The sequence below is a fragment of the Giraffa tippelskirchi genome, chromosome 5, assembly GCF_054371585.1.
Source record: "Giraffa tippelskirchi isolate mGirTip1 chromosome 5, T2T-mGirTip1v1.2.pri, whole genome shotgun sequence".
Taxonomy (NCBI): domain Eukaryota; kingdom Metazoa; phylum Chordata; class Mammalia; order Artiodactyla; family Giraffidae; genus Giraffa; species Giraffa tippelskirchi.
In genome coordinates this window covers 89,755,054-89,778,732 of record NC_137279.1, presented here as the reverse complement: position 1 = coordinate 89,778,732, position 23,679 = coordinate 89,755,054, and the positions used below count along the sequence as shown (strand labels likewise).

The window sequence follows — 23,679 nt, the reverse complement described above, 5'->3', positions numbered from 1 at the left end:
TTTGGAGATAAATGACAGAAATTAACCCTGAATTAGGTAATTTTTTAAAAAATTCAAAAATAAAAGAATGCAATTGTTCATACAACTCAAAAATCCACAGCAGGTGAGCACAGCTCAAATGATGTCATCAGTTGTCTTCTTAATCTCTTGGTTCTTATTCTTCTGTGTTGTTTTTTTCTGAGGTAGCCATTGTCTAGATTGTAGAAATAATAGCTGGTAGCATCTCTAGGCTTATATGGCCATTAGTGCTTATATGTTTGAAGCAGGGAAATCTCAGAGGTCATATCAACCTCAGAAAAAAACTATCCCTGCTGGGACCATGTGCCCGACTTTGAAATAATCACCATTTGTGGTGGTAAGGGAAGGCAACTCTGATGGCCAGACATGGTTATGGGTTCCCATCTCTTCCAAGGTTGTCTTTGGTGAATACTCCAGGTTGGCCCATCAGAAAAGTCCATCCTCTGAACATAGAACAGGGGTAGGGAGCTACAGTTCCTCGAAAAGCAGAATTTTATTTCCGGCAGGAGGAGGAAAAGATAAGAGGGGATAAAATCCAAAGAGATGGAAAGGATACTGAAATTCAAGATATATAAAAAGGCTGTTGATGTTGTAGCTGACAGTGAAGTTAAGTCAGAAAGAGTATGGTTTCTTGTAACCAATGCTAATAAGCTATACTCGATATTCAAGACAATTTCTAGTGTCAGTAAGATTATTGTTCTGGCAAAGGGATCCTGCCTTACACCTCATATTTTAGAGGGACTCATATCATAAATTTAGCCCAAAGTGGATATTAAAAAACACAGTGGTACTTATACCCTGAAGATCTAGTGTCCAGTGACAGCCTAAGGACAAACAATCCTAACATCTACTCTTATAACTGACACGTTTTACTCCCTGAGAGAAATGCTGATCTACACTTCTTGCCCTTTGTCCTCAAAATAAAAAAGCAACTGTGTCCAAATATTATTAAGTTGGTGGGTTATGGCACTGAGGTGGATACAGCCTGGAATGAGAAGAGGTTTGAATGGCAGACAGGAAAAAACAAATGAATTAACTTGTCAAACTTGTCCTCTCTGATAACATGAATGCAGTAAGTTCTTGTGTAAAAGATGATCATTTCCCAGTAGTGCCAACTGTCCATTTAGTTACTTCTCTCTGCATACCAATTTGTAGTTCCACAGAGATTCACCGACTAGCCCAGGTTACACATGGCAGATGAAAAATGCTTTGCTCTTTAAGCAATGTACATTACTCTTAAGTTTAGACTTCTGTAGCCAACAAAATATAAATAATATTTAAAAAGCAAGGTACTGATTCTTTACATTGGCAAATAAATGGACTCTGATCTCTAGAATCATGAATAGTTTTATTTTATAAGTAATTAAATATGATTTAAAATTTCTTCTGTTAGATAAACTTAAAACAATTTAATGGATAATTTTGTATTTATCAATTATCATTCATATTTGCCTTTTAATTTTAACATATTTAAATACTTTGGGAGAAAATTACTTTCTTGAAAACATAAAAGTTATTTTGTTTGGTAAATCTTCTAAATTTACTTTAATTTTCATTTTTGGTGGAAATATGCTCAAATCTTGTACAGCTTGAAGGAGGATATTTAAAAAAATTTTAGGTTGGTGAGAATGGGTACAAGTCAAAAATCAAAAAAGGGGTAAAAATTAAGAAATTTGAGACTGTTCACCAACAGTTGAATGGATAAAGAGGATGTGAGATACACACACACACACACACACACACACACACACAATGGAATATTACTTAGCCATGAGAGATGAAGATATTCTGCCATTTTTGACAACTTGGATGAAACTTGAGGGCATTATTCTAAGTGAAATAAGCCAGACAAAGAGACAAATACTGTATGATATTGCTTATATGTGGAGTCTAAAAATCAAGCTCAGAAATAGAGAACAGACTAGTGGTTGCTAGGGGCTGGGATGGGGTGGGAGAAATGGGAAGGTATTGGTTAAAGGGTACAAACTTTCATTTATAAGATGAATAAGTTCTAGGGAATCTAATGTATAGCACAGTGATTATAATTAATAATGCTATATTATGTACTCGAAAATTAATGAGAGTGGATCTTAAATGTTCTCACCACAAAAAAGAAATGACAATTAGGTGACATGATGGAGGTGTTAGCTAATGCTATGGTAATATCCTTTGCAATATACAAATATATCACATTAATGTGTTATACACCTTAAACTTACACAATGTTATTTGTCAATTATATCTCAATAGAGAAGCAGGGGCAGCAAGAAAAAATTGGGGCTCATAAAGGAAAATAGCTGAAAAGAAAAAAGAAAAGAGGATAAGCTATTTAGAACATCAAATAATGAAAATGAACATATCCTGACATGCATGACCCACATAAAATTTGTCATTCTGACATTGAAATTTTATTAATGATTTAATTATTTATGAAAAAAATACACATGAACAAGAAAACTACTCTTATCAAGGCTGCAACTTGAACAGGTGAAATGAAGTCCTTCCATTTTCCTCCATGTCCCTTACTAAAAGGAAATTAATTACTAATACAAACAATGAGAATGAAAAACAGAATTACTCAAATCAACTTACAATTTGGAAATATTAAATGTTATTTTGATCTGCCTATTGGAAGATGAAGAAAATTGCATTCATTAAATTGGCAAATTTCATTGCTGAGGAATACTAAACTTCTTGAGTTTTATTAGATGAAGACTTTGGAAAATAGTCATTGCTTCATTTTGACATCATAAAAATATTTTGAACAAGGCAGAAATCAATCCAAATTAATACATCTATGCCAGATTTTTAGCCAAAATTCAGAAGAGTTTTGGGTGTCATATACTTTGCATAGTTTAAACTTGTCATTTAGAAGATATGCCTCAACTGTGCCAATAGACATTACATTTGCTGGAACAATTCAAAATTGTATATTTTCTACATCTACTAAAGATAGCTTTTTTTTTTTAAATGCCTATCAAATTCACCTAAACTACTGTTGAATGTATGGTGGGAACATTACTGATGACTGGTAAAACAATTAAACTTAGATTAAGCAAGGTAAGGTATTAGAAGAGTTAAATGAAACAAAAGAAGATCCTTAAATAAATAGTCATGATCTTCAGCTGAAAATAAAGTTCAACTTGTGTTATACGTAGTTATTTTTTAAGAAATGTTGTTTGTATTAATGACATTAGCAAAAGCTTATGAACAACACCATAAACAGTAAACAAGTAATATTTTTAAAGGGTAAAGAAACGTTTCTCAAAATTTTAGAGAAAATATTTTCTTCTGTCAAAAGAAACTACATGTGAAATATGCAACAAAAGTGATATTCCAGCAAAGGATTATCGCATAAAGTGATATCCCCTAAAAGGGTTATAAAGATGAAATAAAGAAATTTCCTGAACTCTGAAGGCTAATATTCAAATATTAAGAATTATAGTATGAATTTCTACACAGACTATTTTAAATCCATTAGAGATAATAGTATAGTCTCAATTAGAGAAATGATTCCATACTGTCATTTTTCATTTTCTTTATAATATTCCAGCATTGAAATTTTTGAAAGAAGAACTTAAGTAATACTGTATGGATCAAGATACCATATTTTAAGAGGTAGAAAAAAATTCTGATAAAGGTGATAGTAATTTATATGATGAAATTTAAATATTTTGTAACATACTATGTGATAGAGGTAATTTATTAATTTGACTTTACTTTTGCACATAAGAGCTAAAATTTATAGCTCATTTTTAGTTAAATTTTACTTTAAATACTTTCCTATCAGTTCCAGTTGGTAGTAACTCAGAACAGCGAATTTTCTACAAACTGAAATTAATAAAAACTACCTAAGTACCACAATAACTCAAGGAAAATGATCTAATTTGGCATTGCTTTTAATGTGACAGTATTATGTGAAATAGCTGTGAAAAGAAGAGAAGTGAAAAGCAAAGGAGAAAAGGAAAGATATACCCATTTGAATGCAGAGTTCCAAAGAATAGCAAGGAGAGATAAGAAAGCCTTCTTCAGTGATCAATGCAAAGAAATAGAGGAAAACAATAGAATAGGAAAGACTAGAGATCTCTTCAAGAAAATTAGAGATACCAAGGGAACATTTCATGCAAAGATGGGCTCAATAAAGGACAGAAATGGTATGGATCTAACAGAAGCAGAAAATATTAAGAAGAGGTAACAAGAATACAGAGAAGAACTGTACAAAAAACATCTTCACGACCCAGATAATCTTGATGGTGTGATCACTCACCTAGAGCCAGACATCCTGGAATGTGAAGTCAAGTGGACCTTAGGAAGCATCACTATGAACAAAGCTAGATCCAGTTGAGCTATTTCAAATCCTCAAAGATGATGCTGTGAAAGTGCTGCACTCGATATGCCAGCAAATTTGGAAAACTCACCAGTGGCCACAGGACTGGAACAGGTCAGTTTTCATTCCAATCCCAAAGAAAGGCAATGCCAAAGAATGCTCGAACTACCGCACAATTGCACTCATGTCACATGCTAGCAAAGTAATGCTCAAAATTTTCCAAGCCAGGCTTCAGCAATACGTGAAACTTGAACTTCCAGATGTTCAAGCTGGTTTTAGGAAAGGCAGAGGAACTAGAGATAAAATTGCCAATATCTGCTGGATCATTGAAAAACCAAGAGAGTTCCAGAAAAACATTTATTTCTGCTTTATTGACTATGCCAAAGCCTCTGACTGTGTGGATCACAATAAACTGTGGAAAATTCTGAAGGAGATGGGAGTATCAGACATCTGACTTGCCTCTTGAGAAATCTATGTGCAGGTCAGGAAGCAACAGTTAGAACTGGAAATGGAACAACAGACTGGTTCCAAATAGGAAAAGGAGTACGTCAAGGCTGTATATTGTCACCCTGCTTATTTAACTGATATGCAGAGTACATTATGAGAAACTCTGGGCTGGATGAAGCACAAGCTGGAATCAAGATTGCTGAAAGAAATATCACTGACCTCAGATATGCAGATGACACCACCCTTATGACAGAAAGTGAAGGAGAACTTAAGAGCCTCTTGAGGAAAGTGAAAGAGGAGAGTGAAAAAGATGACTTAAAGCTCAACAAATAGATGGGGAAACAATGGAAACTGGCTGACTTTATTTTGAGGGGCTCCAAAATCACTGCTGATGGTGATTGCAGCCATGAAATTAAAAGACACTTGCTCCTTGGAAGGAAAGTTATGCCCAACCTAGACAGCATATTTAAAAGCAGAGACATTACTTTGTCCACAAAAGTCCATCTAGTCAAGGCTATGGTTTTTCCAGTAGTCATGTATGGATGTGAGAGTTGGACTATAAAGAAAGCTGAGCACCGAAGAATTGATGCTTTTGAACTGTGGTGTTGGAGAAGACTCCTGAGAGTCCCTTGGACTGCAAGGAGATCCAACCAGTGCATCCTAAAGGAGATCAGTCCTGGGTGTTCATTGGAAGGACTGATGTTGAAGCTGAAACTCCAATACTTTGGCTACCTGATGCGAAGAGCTGACACATTTGAAAAGACCCTGATACGGGGAAAGATTGAGGGCGGGAGGAGAAGGGGATGACAGAGGATGAGAGGGTTGGATGGCATCACTGACTCAATGGACATGAGTTTGAGTGGACTCCAGGAGTTGGTGATGGACAGGGAGGCCTGGAGTGCTGCAGTTCATCGGGTCACAAAGAGTTGGACACGACTGAGCGACTGAACTGAACTGAACTGATTATGTGAAAATATTGATAAAATATATAATTAGTATTTTTTCTGAAATGAAGGCAAAAAACCCCCTAATTTCTTGAAATATATATTTTCTGAATTCGGCATCTCTTTCATTTCTTTTTTAAAAAATGTTTACTTTTTAATTAAAGGATAATTGCTTTACAGAATTTTGTTGTTTTCTGTCAAACCTCAACATTATCAGCCATAAGTATACACATATCCCCTCCCTTTTGAATCTCCCTCCCATCTCCCTCCCCATCCCACCCCTCTAGGTTGATACAGAGCATCTGGTTGAGTTTCCTGAGCTATACAGCAAATTCCCATTGGCTAACTGTTTTGCATATGGTAATGTAGGTTTCCATGTTACTCTTTCCAAACATCTCATCCTCTCCTCCCCTCTCCCCATGTCCATAAGTCTATTCTCTTTATCTGCTTCTCCATTCCTGCCCTGTAGATAAATTCTTCAGTATCATTTTTCTAGATTGTGTATATATGCATTAGGATACGATATTTATATGTCTCTTGACTTACTTCACTCTGTATAATAGGTTCTAGGTTCATCCACCTCATTAGAACTGACTCAAAGGCATTCCTTTTTATGGCCTAGTAATATTCCAATGTGTATATGTACCACAACTTCTTTATCCATTCATCTGTTGATGGACATCTAGATTGCTGCCATGTTCTAGCTATTGTAAACAGTGCTGAAATGAACAATGGAATATATGTGTCTTTTTCAATTTTGGTTTCCTCGGGGTATATGCGTAGGAGTGGGACTGCTGGGTCATATGATGGTTTTATTCCCAGATTTTTAAGGAATCTCTATACAGCGTTCCATAGTGACTGTATCAATTTACATTCCCACCAATAGTGCAAGAGCATTCCATTTTCTCCACATCCTCTTCAGCATTTATTGTTTGTAGACTTTTTGATGATGGCCATTCTGACTGGTGTGAGATGATATCTCATTGTAGTTTTGATTTGTGTTTCTTTAATAATGAGTGATGTTGAACATCTTTTCATGTGTTTGTTAGCCATCTGTATGTCTTCTTTGGAGAAATGTCTGTTTAGGTCTTTTTCCCATTTTTTGATTGGGTTGTTTGTTTTTCTCATATTGAGTTGTGTAACCTGTTTGTATATTTTGGAAATTAATCCTTTGTCAGTTGTTTCATTTGCTATTATTTTCTCCCATTCTGAGGGTTGTCTTTTCACCTTGTTTATAGTTTCCTTTGCTATGCAAAAGCTTTTAAGTTTAATCAGGTCCCACTTGTTTTTATTTCCATTACTCTGGGAGGTGGGTCATAGAGGATCTTGCTTTGATTTTTGTCATTAAGTGTTCTGTCTATGTTTTCCTCTAAGAGTTTTATAGTTTCTGGTCTTACATTTAGGTTTTTAATCCATTTTGAGTTTATCTTTGTGTGTGGTGTTAGGAAGTGTTCTAATTTCATTCTTTTACATGTAGCTGTCCAGTTTTCCCAGCACCATTTATTGAAGAGGCTGTCTTTGCCCCATTGTATAGTCTTGCCTCCTCTGTCAAAAATAAGGTACTCATAGGTGCATGGGTTTATTTCTGGGCTTTCTATCTTGTTCCATTGGCCTATAAGTCTGTTTTTGTGCCAGTACCATACTGTCTTGATGACTGTAGCTTTGTAGTATCATCTGAAGTCAGGAAGGTTGATTCCTCCAGCTCCAGTCTTCTTTCTCAAGACTGCTTTGGCTATTCGGGGACTTTTGTGTTTTCATATGAATTGTGAAATTTTTTTGTTCTAGTTCTGTGAAAAATGCCATTGGTAACTTGATAGGGATCACAATGAATCTGTAGACTGGTTTGGTAGTATAGTCATTTTCACAATATTGATTCTTCCTACCCAGGTACATGGAATATCTCTCCATCTGTTTATGTCATATGATTTCTTTCATTAGTGTCTTATAATTTTCTGCATACAGTTCTTTTGTCTCTTTAGGTAAGTTTATTCCTAGATAATTAATTCTTTTTGTTGCAGTGGTGAAAGCGGTTGATTCCTTAATTTCTCTTTCTGATTTTTCATTGTTAATATATAGAAATGCAAGCAATTTCTGTGTATTGATTTTGTATCCTGCATCTTTGCTAAATTCACTGCTTAGCTCTAGTAATTTTCTGATACTATCTTTAGGGTTTTCTATGTACAGTATCATGTCATCTGCAAATGGTGAGAACTTTACTTCTTCTTCTTCCAATCTGGATTCCTCTTATTTCTTTTTCTTCTCTGATTGCTGTAGCTAGGACTTCCAGTACTATGTTGAATAATAGTGGTAAAAGTGGGCACTCTTGTCTTGTTCCTGATCTTAGAGCAAATGCTTTCAGTTTTTCACCATTGAGAATAATGTTTGCTGTAGGCTTATCATATATGGCCTTTACTATGTTGAGGTAGGTTCCTTCTATGTCCATTTTTTGAAGTTTTAATCATAAATGGGTGCTGAATTTTGTCAAGGGCTTTTTCTGCATCTATTGAGATTATCATACACTTTTTATCTTTCAATATGTTAATATGGTGCATCACATTGATTGATTTGCATATATTGAAGAATTCTTACGTCCCTGAAGAAATCCAACTTGATCATGGTGTATGAGCTTTTTGATGTGTTGTTGAATTCTGTTTGCTAAAATTTTGTTGAAGATTTTTGCATCTATGTTCATCAGTGATATTGGCCTGTAGTTTTCTTTATTTGTGTTGTCTTTGTCTGGTTTTAGCATCAGGGTGATGGTAGCCTTGTAGAATGAGTTTGAAAGTGTTCCTTCCTCTGCAATTTTTTGAAGGTGTTTTAGAAGGATAGGCATTACCTCTTCTCTAAATAAATGTTTGATAGAATTCTCCAGTGAAGCCATCTGGCCCTGAGATTTTTTGGGGGGAGGTGGGGGTGAGGGAGGAGGATTTTGATCACAGCTTCAATTTCAGTGCTTGTAATTGGATTGTTCATAATTTCTATTTCTTCCTGGTTCAGTTTTTGAAGATCGAACTTTTCTTAGAATCTGTCCATTTCTTCCAGGTTATCCATCTTATTGCCATATAGTTGCTCATAATAGTCTCTTATAATCCTTTGTATTTCTGCATTGTCTGTTGTAACCTCTCCTTTTTCATTTCTAATTTTGTTGGTTTGATTCTTCTCTCTTTTTCTTGATGAGTCTGGCTAAAGGTTTGCCAATTTTGTTTATCTTCTCAAAGAACCAGCTTTCAGTTGTATTAATCTTTGCCTTTGTTTCTTTCATTTCTTTTTCATTTATTTCTGTTCAGATCTTTATGATTTCTTTCCTTCTACTAATTTTGGGGTTTTTTGTTCTTTTCCAGTTGTTTAGGTGTAAAGTTAGGCTGTCTATTCCATGTTCTTCTTGTTTCTTGAGGTAGGATTGTATTGCTACAAGCTTCCCTCTTAGAACTGCTTTTGCTGCATCCCATCGGTTTTGAGTTGTCATGTTTTCATTGTCATTTGCTTCTAGGATTTTTCGATTTCCTTTTTGATTTCTTCATTAACTTGTTGGTTATTTAGAAACGTATTGTTTAATCTCCATGTGTTTGTGTTTCTTACAGTTTTTTCCTTGTAATTGATATCTAGTCTCATAGCATTGTGGTTGGAGAAGATGCTTGATATGATTTCAATTTTCTTAAATTTACTGAGGTTTGATTTGTGACCCAAGATGTGGCCTATCCTGGAGAATGTCCCATGAGCACTTGAGAAGAAGGTGTATACTTCTGCATTTGGATCAAATGTCCTGAAGATATCAATGAGATCCTATCATCTAATGCATAATTTAAGACTTGTGTTTCCTTTGTAATTTTCCATTTTGATGATCTGTCCATTGATGTGCGTGGGGTGTTAAAATCTTCTACTATTACTGTCAGTTTCTCCCCTTATGTCTGTTAGTGTTTGTCTTATGTATTGAGGTGTTCCTGTGTTGGGTGCACAGATATTTACAATTGTTATGTCTTCCTCTTGGATTGATCCCTTGATCAATATGTGTGTCCTTCCTATCTCTTGTAATCTTCTTTATTTTAAAGTCTATTTTGTCTGATATGAGGATTGCTACTTCTCTTGCTTCCCATTTGCATGGAATATATTTTCCATCCTCTCACTTTCAGCCTATATGTGTCTTTGGTCCAAAGTAGGTTTCTTGTAGACAACATATATATGAGTCTTGTATTTATATACATTCAGCCAGTCTGTGTCTTTTGGTTGGAACATTTAATCCATTTGCATTTAAAGTAATTACTGATATATATTTCCTATTGCCATTTCCTTAATTGTTTGGGGTTGATTTCATTGATCTTTTTCTTCTCTTGTATTTCTTGACTATGTAAGTCCCTTTAACTTTTGTTGTAAAGCTGGTTTGGTGGAACTGAATTCTCTTAACTTTTGCTTTTCTGAAAATGTTTTTATTTCTCCATCAGTTTTGAATGAGATCCTTGTTGGGTAGAGTAATCTTGGTTGTAGATTTTTCCCTTTCAGTACTTTAAGTATATCCTGCCATTCCCTTCTGGTCTGCAGTTTCTGCTGAAAAATCAGCTGTTAAGTGTATGGGGTTTCCCTTGTTTGTTTCTTGCTGCTTTATTCTTGCTGCTTTTAATATTCTTTTTTTGTGTGTTTAGTCTTTGTTAGTTTGATTAATATGTGTCTTGGCATGTTTCTCCTTGGGTTTATCCTATATTTGCACCTTTTGAACTTGATTGAATTTTTCCTTTTCCATGTTGGGGAAATTTTCAGCCATAATCTCTTCAAAAATTTTCTCATACCCTTTCTTTTTCTCTTCTTATTCTGGGATCCTATAATTTGAATGTTGGTGCATTTGATATTGTCCCAGAGGTCTTTGAGACTATCCTCAGTTCTTTTCATTCTTTTTACTTTATTCTGCTCTTCAGCAGTTATTTCCACCATTTTATCTTCCAGCTTTTCCTCCCAGGAAATGATTTGTTCTTCTGCTTCAGATATTATGCTATTGATTCTTTCTAGAGTATTTTTAATTTCAGTAATTACATTGTTTGTCTCTGTATATTTATTCTTTTTTTTTTTTTTTTTTTTTTGTATATTTATTCTTTAATTATTTAGGCTTTTTAAATTGATTCTTGCATTTTCTCCATTCTATTTTCAAGGTTTTTGATCATCTTTACTATCATGATTTTTAATTCTTTTTCAGGTAGTTTGCCTATTTCCTCTTCATTTATTTGGACTTCTGTGTTTCTAGTTTTTTCTTTCATTTGTGTAGTATTTCTCTGCCTTTTCATTATATATATATGTTGAATATGTATATATTGTGTTTGAGGTCTCCTTTTCCCAGACTTGAAGATTGAATTCTTTCTTCCTTTTGTTTTCTGCCCTCCTAAGTTTGATCCAGTGGTTTGCATAAGCTTCATATAGGGTGAGATTTGTGCTGAGTTTTGTTTGTTTGTTTGCTTGTTTTTCCTCTGATGGACAAGGCTGAGTGAGGTGGTAATCCTGTCTGCAGATGATTGAGTTGTATTTTTGTTTTGTTTGTTGTTTAGATGAGGCATCCTGCACGGGATGCTACTGGTGGTTGGGTGATGCTAGGTCTTGCATTCAAGTGGTTTCCTTTGTATGAGTTCTCACTATTTGATACTCCCTAGGGTTACTTCTCTATGTAGACTAACTCCCTAGGGTTAGTCTATATATTTTAGATATATGTGGACATCATTTTGTACTTTTCCATGACTCACATTTTAGGAGCATATGTATACCTATGTCTGATTCATGTTGATACTGAGCAGAAAACAACAAAATTCTGTAAAGCAATTATCCTTCAAATAAAAATATGTATTAAAAAAAGTTATGATTATTATGTCTAAGTTTTTTAGCTAGGGTAACACTTGCTCTCAAAAAGTTTTCTCAACCCCCATTTGATAATTTACGAAAAGTCCAATCCCTGTCCCGTGATTTCATTGAATTCTCGGAGGTTTATATTTTCATATTTACCTCTGGTTCCCATTGCAGTAGTTCAGTTTATAGATGGCTTCATGTCTAAAACATACTGCTCTATTCATAGTTTCCCCTGGAAAAGAGAATTCACTTTTATTCTGGTTTTTGTTTGTTTTCCTCTGTTTTTGGTCGCATAGATTACTTCTAGGATGTTATTAATAGTTCCCCAATCAGTGATTGAACCCTGGCACTTGGCAGTGAAAAATGTGGACTCCCAACCACTGCACAGCCAGGGAATTACCCCTTTTATTCTGCTTAAAGCTTCTCATATATGGTATATATCAGATTTTACTAAAAGTTCAGGATGATGGGGAGAGCTGTAGAGTATAAAAATCTTTGCAGAAATTCACACCTACAAATGAATGTTGGTCATTCCAGTCCTAAAAGTTATATTAGCCACACTCCCGTGAAGAGTGCTAAAGTTCAAGGCATCTAAGTGAATCCACAAGCTTCTCACCATCTTGTTGGTTCCTTTTCCCTCCCATCTTTCTCCCCATGGTTTCCTAGCCTATTTCTGCCTCATATGCACTCTCCCACCCTCCACCTCAAAACAGCTTTTATTTCTTTTAATTTTATAATGCTGAACAAAACTCTCTCTAGTCTTTTCTCTAAAGCTCAGTTCTTCAGGCCTTCATTGGCTATACCAAAATCCATTACAGTGCTTGGCACAGGGGCTGGTGCCATAAAAGACCGAGATCCAATCTCCTTTCTCTCAGAAAGAATCTGTTGTTTTAAATAGCAGTATTCTTTCTTCCTCTTTACCTTCTCCTCCTCCTCCCCCTTTCCCTTCCTTTCTCTCTCTCCTTCCTTCTTCTTCCTTTTCTCTTTCTCCTTCTCCTCCTTCTTTTTCAGTTTAACCAAAAATAGTTTCATAAGAGCATAAGAATACAGTCCTGTAACCATCAGGATATAACATGACAGTGTGGCTGCTAGTGGTAGTGCTATCTTCATTCAGAATTACACAATAATCAGACTGAAACATAGCTTTACTTTGAATGAAATCTGCTTACGCAGAAGAATAAAAAAAGTTAAAATGGAGGTACTAAAATGGAGATCTGAAAACAGCTTTCATGGGCCAATCTAAATGGGGACTAGCCAACAGGAGGAGGACCCTTACTCAAATGTTAGGATGCCCTGGTCTGAAGAAAACAGTGTGACTCTCATTTCCTCCCAAGGAATTGCTAGACGTTAAGCCATGAATGAAGGAGAATCTAAATGCCTCAGTTTACCTGTGACTCACACACTTGCCTATGGTGGACAAGAGCAACTTGGGTAGCATTAGGTCTTCCCTAGTCATCCACAGCACTTCTGGAAAAGGCAAGAGCCGGCTACTTTGGCTTTCTGCTACCCTTTCTATCCTCAAAAATCCTTTTACTTGTCCTCAGATTAAAATCCTCCATTATTCTTGGTGCAGAGAGATTTCTGCAGATTTACTCCCCCTCCTTTCCTTCCCACCCTCAAGAACAAGAAGTTGAAGATTATTCAATAGTCCATGCAAGAGCTCCGAATGGCACTGTGTTTTGGGATGCATGACTCTACTGTCCCGAAATCTCTCTGATTAGCTCAGGGAGGAGGGCAAATGCAGCATCAAGAGGCTTGCCAGTCACTTCTCAACCTCCATATACAAAAAGTCCAGAGTCCAGCCATTCTACTTCCTAAATATTTCTCCCTCCCTTTTCTTTCTTTCTTTCTCATTACACCTAACATCTCTCTTAGATTGTTGGAAAAAATGCAGTAATTGGTCTCTTGTGTCAAGTCTTGTTCTGATTCTTCCAACTGTTCACAGGAAGGTATGTGAAGGTAACCAAAATGTCGATTGGATCATGTCATTTTCATCCTTGAAAGTCTCCAGTGTCTTCTCTTCAGGGGCATTTAGACTAAACATACTTTTTTGACATGATTAATACTCTCAATAATCTGGACCCTGCTTATCTTTCAGGCATTATCTCTTTAGCTTTCTATCACCTCCTCCCCCTGCTTACCATCCTATACTCCATGCTCTGGTCATACTAAACTATTTTCTGTTTCCCAAACACTATATGATCTTTTTATAGGTCTTCATGCTTACTCTTCTCTTTGCCTGAAATAAACATCACAGTCACCTCCTGATATATTCCTTCTCTTCGTTTGCTTCTCATCTTGGCTGTTACTTTCTACAGGAAACTTTTCCTGGCCCTTAAACTGGATTAAATCCTCCTTCTATGCATTTCCTTTATACTTTCAGTTTCCACATCATAGCATTCACTACACAATGCTATAATTATCAATTTATTTGTCTTTCTTTCTGGGCTGTAAATTCTGTTCAAAGGACTGATATCTTTTCTCCCCTTTACCTCTCCAAAGCTTTGTAGAGTACCCAGCACACAGAGAGTGCTCAGCAAATCTTGATTAAATCAATCATTCAATCAATGAAACATATGGAGAGAGTAAGAGGAAGAGCAGTCAAGAGTAGTCAAAAAAGTAGATAGAGATGGGAGAGGGGAGATGCAGGAGTTGTCAGCCACATGCAATACTTGCTGAATTGCTAATGGTTCACTGCACCTACTTTGAAATGAATCATTTATTGATGTATCTTGAACAAGCAATGAATGATGTTCCAGTCACATGTGGGGTCTGGTGGTTTAACTGCTTTATCCTCTCCTCCTTACCCTCCCATCTATCCTTATGATAAGCTTCTATTGGCTGTGGTGACCTGGACATATTTCTATTCTGAAAGTCTGATAAAGTCTCACTAGTACTAAAGTCAAAGAAAAAAAATGCCACCTCTCGTCTCCCCAAAACACTTAATTCAATATTTCCTACATGCCTTATATACACTTATGACAGTACAGCCTGGATATAATAGTTGCATAAAAGACTGCCCTTCTCATAAAGGAGCTTATAGTTGAAAATGCAGTTCATCCAAAATCAAGTATTAATAAGTAGTATTCAATTAAGGGCAAATTAAGAAAAAAAGGCAAAAAAAGAAAAAGATTTAGACTCAGATGAAGATGAACTCAGTGTGAGATGAGGCGTCAAAGAAAGCTCCAAGGAAGAGGTGATATTGAAAGAAACTCTGAAATAATTGAATTGCTTACATAGACCTGATAAGGGGACGACAGAGGGCAAGATGGTTGGATGGCATCATCGACTCAGTGGATGTGAGTTTGAGCAAACTCCTGGAGATGGTGAAGGACAGGGAAGCCTGGAGTGATGCAGTCCATGGGGGTCACAAACAGCTGGACACAACTAAGCCACTGAACAACAACAACACCAAGCTTGTATGCCTGAGGCACAGTGAGGCCAGATAGAACTGCTGGAGTCTGGAGCAGTGAAAGGTTTATCGCATGGGTCAGACTGGGAGAATGGGATGGCTCAAGCTCAAAAAGCCCAAACTCCCTGATGGTTTGGAAGGGAGAGTTTTTATAGGCAAAATTTAGGGGCACGGGGCTCAGGGTGTGTGACCCTCCTCTGATTGGTGGGTAGTGAGTTAACACGTTCGTGTTCCAGGAATCTCAGTCATCAGCCTTCTGATTCTATGCAGTCTGGGGTCCATTTGCTTGTGCTTAGCCTGAAGTTATCATCCTCCACCTGAGTGGGGGCCTTAGTTCCTGTAGAAGAACTCAAAGATCTGTTGTTACGTATATCTCTGGAGGAGGAACCAGGACTATGCCCAGTTGCTGCACTATTGTTTCTGTCACATGTATGGATATAAGAGTTGGACCATAAAGAAGGCTGAGCACTGAAGAATTGATGCTTTTGAACTGTGGCGTTGAAGACTTGAGATTACCTTGCCTCAAGAAGATCAAACTAATAGTCAATCCTATTAGTCAATCCTGATCAAACTTTAGTCAATCCTAAAGGAAATCAACCCTGAATATTCATTGGAAGGACTGATGCTGAAGGTGAAACTGAAGCTCCAGTACTTTGGCTACCTGATGCAAAGAGATGGAAAAGACCCTGATGCTGGGAAAGATTGAGGGCAAGAGGAAAAGGGGGTGACAGAGGATGAGATGGTTGGATGACATCACTGACTCAATGGACATGAATGAGTTCAAGCAAATTCCAGGACATAGTGAAGGATAGGTAAATCTGGTGTCCTGCAGTCCATAGGGTCGCCAAGAGTCAGACACAACTGAGCAACTGAGCAACAACAATTGTTTCTTGACTGCTTTTCCTTTGTTTCTGCATTTCCTCACTCCTCTAATCAGTAACTGTTTGAATCTGCCCTTTGGAACTCAAGGAAGGTCTAGGAGGCTGAAATCTTTTTCCTAAAACAGGAAATGGGGGACATGAAAAGACTTTTGTACTCAGGAGACTCTCACAGGGATTAGTTTCATCTCCAGATCAATAGAGGAGCCCAAAGCAAGGACACTAGAGGAATTTGAAGTTTCTAGTACCTACAGACCTAAGGAGACATGATGACTAAATATGATGAGATGTCTTATGTGAGATCCTGGAAAAGAAAAGGGACAGCAGGTAAGAACCAAGGACATCTAAATGAAGTGTATACTTTGTTAACAATTTTGTATCAATATTGGTTCATTGAGTGTGACAAATGTACCATACGAATGTAAGAAGTTAATGGTAAGAAAAACTAAGTGCAAGGTATATGAAAATCATTTGTACTATCTTCTCAGTTTTTCTGTAAAACTGTTCTTAAATATTAAATTACTAGGAAAAAAAGGCCCAGAGTGGCTTCGATGTTGGAACATTGAAGTTCATTAGGGTGAAATTCACTGTAATATTAATTCCATAGTCAAATGGATTTTTAAAAATTGAAGTATAGTTGATTTACATTTAGTTGATTGTATTAGTTTGTATATAGTTGATTGTATTAGTTTCAGGTATACAGCAAAGTGATTCATATATATGTGTGTGTATATATATATATAAATGTATATATATGTATGTATGTGTGTGTGTATGTATACAAAAAAGATGCACAACATGAGAGTTGCAAGTTAAGTTTTATTTGGGGCAAAATGAGGACTGCAGCCCAAGAGACAGCACCTCAGAGAGCTCTGAGAAACTATTTCAACAAGGCGGGGGGAAGGTCAATATAAAAGATTTTGGTGAAAGGGGAGTTCAATGCAAACAAACACTCATTTTACAAAAGGTTTTCTGCTAGTCATGAGGAGCTGATGTCATCATGAAGGGATTTTAGTGCTTTGTAGCTATGAAGTGATACAAGGATTAGGATCATGAAATCAGTCCCTGAAAATATCTAACTATTTAAAGACCTGTTCCACCAGTTTTTCTGGAGCACAGTGTGCCTCACTCTCCACCCTGAACTGCCTTCAGGTTGTGTCAAAAGTCAGCAGCTGCAGCAGCACAGGACTCAATGTCCTCAGAGGCAGATGGCAAATGCCTTTATTGTTGCTCAGTCACTGGCAAATGCTCTTGGAAAGTGCCAATTTGTAGTCTATAAAAAACCCAGTTTGGGACTTGAACCCACATGGCCAGGACTTAAACTAAGCCAAAACCCGTGATCTACCAACTGAGATCACACACCTGGCTTCAGGACCTAATGAAGCTCAGGTTCTTGATGTCTCATAGCAGAAAGAATTCAGTGAGAGACGAAGTGTTGCATAAGAAGTGGCACTTCTTCATGGCAAGTAGATGGGGAAAAGGTGGAAACAGTGGCAGATATTATTCTCCTGGGCTCCAAAATCACTGCTGACGTTGACTGCAGCCATGAAATTAAAAGACATTTGCTTCTTGGAAGGAAAGCTATGATAAACCTAGACTGTATTAAAAAGCAGAGATCGCTTTTCTGATGAAGGACAATATAGTAAAAGCTATAGTTTTTCCAGTAGTCACGTACTATGTGTAAGCTGGATCATAATGAAGGCTGTGAAAGTGAAGTGAAGTCGCTTAGTCGTGTCCGACTCTTTGCGACCCCATGGACTGTAGCCCACCAGGCTTCTCTGACCATGGGATTTTCCAGGCAAGAATATTGGAGTGGGTTGCCATTTCCTTCTCCAGGAATGAAGGCTGAGTGCTGAAGAATTGATGCTTTCAAATTACAGTGCTGGAGAAGACTCTTGAGAGTCCCTTGGACAGCAAGGAAATCAAATCAGTCAATCCTAAAGGAAATCAATCTTGAATATTCACTGGAAGGACTGATGCTGAAGCTGAAGCTCCAGTATTTTGGCCACCTGATGGGAAGACAGTTCACTGGAAAAGACCCTGATGCTGGGAAGGATTGAAGGCAGGAGGAGAAGGGGAAGATAGAGGATGAGATGATTGGATGACATCACTGACTCAATGGACATGAGCTTGAGCAAACTCTGAGAGATGGTAAAGGACAAGGAAGTCTGGTGTGCTGCAGTCCATGGGGTCGCAAAGAGTCAGACATGACTTAGCAACTGAACAACAATAACAAGAAGTGAATTTACTAGAAACACACTTCACAAACAAAGTGTGGGCCATCTCAGAAGGCAAGAGTGGCTTTGAAATGTGGTATGGTTAGCTTTTATGAACTGGGTAACTTCATGAGATAATGAGTGGGAGAATTATTCCAGCTATTCTGGGGAAGGGGTGGAAATTTCCAGGAATTAGGCCACTTCCCACTTTTTGGTCTTTGGTGGTTGGCCTGAGAACTGTCATGGCACCTGTGGGTGTGTCATTTTAGCTTGCTTACATTACAATGAGTGTATACTGAGGCTCACAGTTTCGTGGCAGTCTACCTGTCTGCCATCTTGAATCTATTTGGTTCTAATCAGTTTATGTTGTGTCCTCAAGCTACATCATTCTGTTAAATGTTGCCCTCTTCCCTCTTGTTTCAAACTCACTACTATAATCATTGTTAAGTTCTGCTCTGACCTAGTGTCCAGAGGCTTTGCTTGTTGAAAACCCAAGGATTATTTCCTATCTCAAATATCCTGAAAGAAATTGCATTTTTACCTTCTGTAAGGTAAATCACATGTCAATTTTCATTGATATTGCTTAGAATTACTTCAACTAAGTTTGGTAGTACTTGTTGGGAAACTTTTTCTTTTCTTTTCTTTTTTTTTAAAATATGAGAATATGAGTTACTTGAGAAGGACAATTCATTTGGCAAAAACCCAAAACCTTTAAAAATATGCAATTCCAGAAGGAAAAACAAAAATATCCCTATCTAAAGGTAAAACACTTAGGACCCTAGTCTGATGAGCATGTTATCTATATTATACTAACAAATAACAGGGAGGGAACAAAGCTCCACCTATCAACAGAAAATTGGATTAAAGATTTACTGAGCATGGCCCTGTCCATCAGAACAAGACCCAGTTTCCCCCTCAGTCAGCTCTCTCATCAGGAAGCTTCCATAAGCCTCGTATCCTTCTCCATTAGAGGACAGACAGAATGAAAACAACAAACACAGAAAACTAACCAATCTGATCAGATGGCCCACAGCCTTGTCTAACTCAATGAAACTATGAGCCATGCCATGTAGGGCCACCCAAGATGGACGGGTCATGGTAGAGAGTTCTGACAAAACGTGGTCCACTGGAGAAGGGAATGGCAAACCACCTCAGTATTCTTGCCTTGAGAACCCCTTGAACAGCATGAAAAGGCATGATAGGACACTGAAAGATGAACTCCCCAGGTTGATAGGTGCCTAATATGTTACTGGAGATCAGTGGAGAACGAACTCCAGAAAGAAGGAAGAGACGGAGCCAAAGCAAAAACAACACCCGGTTGTGGATGTGACTGGTGATGGAATTAAAGTCCGATGCTGTAAAGAGCAATACTGCATAGGAACCTGGAATGTTAGGTCCATGAATCAAGGCAAATTGAAAGTGGTCAAATGGTATCAGCAAACTAAAATGTACTGGAATGGGTGAATTTAACTCAGATGACCTTTATATCTACTACTGTGGGCAAAAATCCCTTAGAAGAAATAGAGTAGCCATCATAGCCAACAAAAGAGTCCTAAATACAGTACTTGGATGAAATCTCAGAAAAGACAGAATGATCTCTTTTCGTTTCTAAGGCAAATCGTTCAATATCACAGTAATCCAAGTCTATGCCTTGACCATAATGCTGAAGAAGCTGAAGTTAAATAGTTCTATGAAGACCTACAAGACCTTCTAGAACTAATACCCAAAAACATGTCTTTTTCATTATGGGGGACTGGAATGCAAAAGTAGGAAGTCAAGAGATACCTGGAGTAATAGGCAAATTTGGTCTTAGAGTACAAAATGAAGCAGGTCAAAGTTTAACAGTTTTGCCAAGAGAATGCACTGGTCATAGCAAATACCTTTTTTCAACAACGCAAGAGAAGACTTTACACATGGGCATCACCAGATGGTCAACATCGAAATCAGATTGATTATATTCTTTGCAGCCAAAGATGGAGAAGCTCTATACAGCCAGCAAAAACAAGACCGGGAGCGGACTGTGGCTCAGATCATGAACTCCTTATTGCCAAATTCAGACTTAAATTGAAGAAAGTAGGGAAAACCACTAGACCACTCATGTATGACCTAAATCAAATCCCTTACAATTATACAGTGGAAGGGAGAAATGATAGACAGATTGCCTGAACAACTATGGACAGGGTTTCATGACATTGTAAAAAAGGCAGTGATCAAGATCATTCCCAAGAAAAAGGAATGTAAAAGGAAAAACAGTTGTCTGAAGAGGCTTTACAAATAGCTGAGAAAAGGAAAGACATGAAAGGCAAAGGAGAAAAAGAAAGATATACCCATTTTAATACAGAGTTGCAAAGAATAACAAGGAGAGATAAGAAAGCTTTCCTCAGTGATCAATGCAAAGAAATAGAGGAAAACAATAGAATGGGAAAGACTAGAGATCTCTTCAAGAAAATTAGGGATACCAAGGGAATATTTCATGCAAAGATGGACACAATAAAGGACAGAAATGGTATGGACCTAACCGAAGCAGAAAATATTAAGAAGAGGTGGCAAGAATACACAGAACAACTATACAAAAAAGATCGTCATGACCCAGATAATCACGATGGTGTGATCACTCACCTAGAGTCAGACATCCTGTAGTGTGATGTCAAGAGGGCCTTAGGAAGCATCACTATGAACAAAGCTAGTGGAGGTGATGGAATTACTGCAGAGGTATTTCAAATCCTAAAAGATGATGCTGTTAAAGTGCTGCACTCGATATGCCAGCAAATTTGGAAAATTCAGCTGTTGCCACAGGACTGGAACAGGTCAGTTTTCATTCCAATCCCAAAGAAAGGCAATGCCAAAGAATGCTCAAAGTACTGCAAAATTGCACTCATCTCACACACTACTAATGCTCAAAGTTCTCCAAGCCAGGCTTCAACAATCATGAACTTCCAGATATACAAGCTGGATTTAGAAAAGGCAGAGGAACCAGAGATCAAATTGCCAACATCCGCTGGATCATCGAAAAAGCAAGAGAGTTCCAGGAAAACATCTACTTCTGCTTTATTAATTATGCCAAAGCCTTTGACTTGCAGATCACAACAAACTGTGGAAAACTCTGAAAGAGATGGGAATACCAGACCATCTGACCTGCCTCCTGAGAAATCTGTATGTAGGTCAAGAAGCAACGGATAGAACTGGACATGGAATAACAGACTGGTTCCAAATTGGGAAAGGAGTATGTCAAGGCTGTATATTGTCACCCTGCTTATTTAACTTATATGCAGAGTACATGATGAGAAATCCTGGACTGGATGAAGCACAAGCCGGGTCAAGATTGCCAGGAGAAAGATCAATAACCTTAGATATGAAGATGACACTACCCTTATGGCAGAAAGTGAAGAAGAACTAAAGAGCCTCTTGATGAAAGTGAAAGAGGAGAGTGAAAAAGGTGAGTTAAAACTCAGCATTCAGAAAACTAAGATCATGGCATCCAGTCCCATCACTTCATAGCAAATAGATGGGAAAGCAATGGAGACAGTGAAAGACTTTATTTTGGGGGGCTCCAAGATCACTGCAGATGGTGAGTGTAGCCATGAAATTAAAAGATGCTTGCTCCTTGAAAGAAAAGCTATGAACAAAGTAGACAGCATATTAAACAGCAGAGACATTACTTTGTCAACAAAGTCTGTCTAGTCAAAGTCATGGCTTTTCCAGTAGTCATGTATGGATGTGAGAGTTGGACTATAAAGAAAGCTGAGCACCAAATAATTGATACTTTTGACTTGTGGTGTTGGAAAAGACTCTTGAGAGTCCCTTGGACTGCAAGGAGATCCATCCAATCCATCCTAAAGGAAATCAGTCCTGAATATTCATTGGAAGGACTGATGTTGAATCTGAAACTCCAATACTTTGGCCACCTGATGTGAAGAACTGACTCACTGGAAAAGACCCTGCTGCTGGGAAAGATTGAAGGCGGGAGCAGAAGGGGACTACAGAGGATGAGATGGTTGGATGGCATCACCGACTTGATGGACATGAGTTTGAGTAAGCTCTGGGAGTTGTTGATGGACAGGGAAGCCTGGCATGCTGCAGTCCATGGGGTCACAAAGAGTTGGACATGACTGAGTGACTGAAACTGAGCTGAACTTAATGCTTATTCTCTTCTGATAAGAATTAATGTATTAGTCTCATAAGCATGCTATTTGTCTTATGTCTGTGTATGTGCTCAGTCCTGGCTGACTCTTTGTGACCCCATGGACTGCAGCACTCCAGGCTCCTCTCCATGGGATTTTTCTAGGCAAGAGTACTGGAGAGGGTTACCATGCCCTCCTCCAGGGCATCTTATCACTCCAGAGATCCATCCGATGTCTGCTGTGTCTCCTGCATTGTAGGTGGATTCTACACCATTGAGGCACCAGGTCCTATACTGTTCTGGTAACTGTTCCATTAAGAAAGCTATATTTAAGGCAGTAGCAGGCAGTGATCATGAGGATGCAGTTTTGGGAGCCCTCTGGCAGAGAGCTCTCCTCACTCCCTTGCCACAGAGGCTGTGAGGGTGCAGAGACCAGAGCTGTGTAACATTGAGGTGTCTGCCCACGGAGAACTCCAAGTTCAGTTCAAATTTGTATTGGTTGGTGATAGTGGTACTGGAAAAACTACATTCTTGAAATGTCATCTGACTGGTGAACTTGAGAAGAAGTATGTAGCCACTTCAGGTGTTGAGGTCCATCCTCATGTGTTCCATACCAACAGAGGACCTGTTAAGTTCAATGCATAGGATACAGTCGATCAGGAGAAATTTGCTGGACTGGGAGATGGCTATTATATACAAGTTCAGTGTTCCATTATAATGTTTGATGTAACATCAAGAGTTGCTTAGAAGAATGTGTCTAACTGGCATAAAGATCTGGTACCAGTATGTGAGAACACACCTATTGTGTTGTATGAGAACAAGGTGGATATTAAGGATGGAAAGGTTAAGGCAAAGTCTTCCACCAAAGAAGACTCTTCAGTATTATGACATTGTTGCCAAAAGTAACTACAACTTGGAAACGCCCTTCCTCTGTCTTGCTAGAAAGCTGATCAGAGACCCTAACTTGGAGCTTGTTGCCTTGCCTGCTCTTGCCCCCACCAGAAACGGTCATGGACCCAGCCTTGGCAGCACAGTACGAGCACAATTTAGAGGTCACTCAGACGACTGCTCTCCCAGATGAAGATGATAACCTGTGAGAAAGTGAAGCTGGGGCCCAGTGTCACAAGTCTAGTTCATAGGCAACTGTCCTGTGATGTTCGTGGACAGCATGTTTGCTACTTTATTATATAGCTAAGCAGGACATATGCTTAATCTTTGGATGCTGAAGGAGATGGATGGACTTCACAGTGAATGTGGCAGTTAAAAAAAAATACCTTCCTTTATTTTGGACCTGCATATTTAGGTGTTTTGGAACACAGTTGTTTTTCTCCTTGAGTTTCAAATATAACACTGCTATAGCCACATGACAATATTGAGAGGTAGAATCTTGTTAGTTACTGTCATTCCCATTCCTTTTCATTTAGAATAGAATAAAGTTGTATTTCGAATAAATGAGAAGAATGCTATATGTATTATACCACAAACACTTAGCATCTA

At 37.9% G+C, this 23,679-nt stretch overlaps 1 pseudogene; it reads left to right on the top strand.

Moving 5' to 3' along the window:
* Window positions 1-22,899: 22,899 nt before the first annotated feature.
* LOC145504635 (GTP-binding nuclear protein Ran-like) lies at window positions 22,900-23,279 on the top strand (annotated as a pseudogene).
* Window positions 23,280-23,679: the final 400 nt, after the last annotated feature.